Source organism: Arachis ipaensis, chromosome B08 (assembly GCF_000816755.2).
Source record: "Arachis ipaensis cultivar K30076 chromosome B08, Araip1.1, whole genome shotgun sequence".
In the NCBI taxonomy this organism is placed as follows: domain Eukaryota; kingdom Viridiplantae; phylum Streptophyta; class Magnoliopsida; order Fabales; family Fabaceae; genus Arachis; species Arachis ipaensis.
Window position 1 is genome coordinate 112151999 of NC_029792.2, and position 1716 is coordinate 112153714.

Here is a 1716-nt window from a genome sequence, read left to right on the forward strand (position 1 = left end):
AAAAAAAAAAAAAAAAAAAAAAAAAAAAAAAAAAAAAAAAAAAAGAAAAAAGAAGAAATAGAAGAGTGATATACACATAGCTTTTCTTTTACACCTCAACTTTATTTTACCTTTAAATTAAAAAATGTAACCACAAATAATGCATCTTAGACTCAAAATCACTTCACCTACTAATGATTGAAAAGAAAGCACAATAAAGGCTCCTTTGGTAATGTGGCAATATCTTACTGGAGTGCATGGTAGTTGGTGTACTTGGAAACCACTTGTACCTGTCACAGTTTTGTAAACCATTACTTACTCGGTAAGAAAGCGCCATGCACTAATCTTGATTTGCTTTATATTCGCCAAACACTTTGAAGGCTTCAATTCAACTTTCTTTTTTTTTGGGACTTAGAATTCAACTTTCCGATGGTCCCTTCCTGATAGGTTTCCCTTTGATCTTCCTATTGACCCACCAATAATTCAGAAGGACACTACTTTCGGGATTCAGATTGGATGCGGCGTGTTTGAACAACTACGTTAAAGATTTAGGTATACATCGCTAAAATGGCATATGTCCTCTCTCCGAATGGGAGGTTTAGGGTTCGAGCCTCTTCTTACGTAATTTGATTTAAAAAATTATATATAATAAAGATCTAATTGAAATAACATATTAATATGTTTTTTTCTTTTTTTGGTTTTGTTGGAAGCATGCCTCTTAAAATACTATACTTGGATTCGAACTTTAGCATTACCAAATGGTAGACAAAAACTCTTTAAAAGTATTGTAATTTGGATCCTCTAAAGTTTGAATTTCACTTTAAAGAGTAAAGTGTGATCTCTCACCATTTATTTTATAAGTGGGATCAAAAATAAATATGAAAGAAAAACTATTTAAGGGTAGAAGATCACACTTTACTCTTTAAAATAAAAATTTAAACTTTATATAATCCAAATCCAAAGTATTGAGTGTATGAGTATGTAATATGAGTGAATTTGTAATATAATGCCTATAATTAGAAATGTTCAAATCCATCTCACAAAACCAAAAAAGAACGAAGATTTAGGTATAGTCTAATCATGCTTACTTTTTTTAAGTGTCAATTATTCGAATCTCACCTTGTACATATAATAATTTATTGATGAGAGACAAAACTTTAAAATAAAGTTTAGATCTATCTACGATAAATTAATTTTTTATTTACCGAGTTGAAAAATACCCAAAAAAAAATGTAAAAAATCGAGTACAATACTATAGCATTTTGCAATTCTTTAGTTTTATAGTAATTTTATGGATGTTTTTATTCTCAACATTTTCAAAAGTTTTCTAAAAAAATTTAACTTCTTATTTAATTTGATTTTTATATATATATTAATTAGAATGATAAAATATACTTTTTATTTTTAAAATTTTTAAAAATTTAAAAAATACCCTTTAACGTTTAATTTATTATAATTTTATCCTTAATTTTAAATATGATTCAATTATATCCTTAAGGGATAATATTATTAACGGAGATGCTAAAGTGACAATTGTGTAATGATATGTCGCTGACATATGATACTCATACACTAACGTGTTAATGACACATTAACATATAATTGCCACGTCAAATATTGTCAAAGCCAGAGTATAATTGAGATTATTGAAATGTTAAAATAAAACGTTAGGAATAAAATTGAAATAAAATGTAAATGTTGAAACAAAAATATTTCTAAACGAAAAATGATATTGAT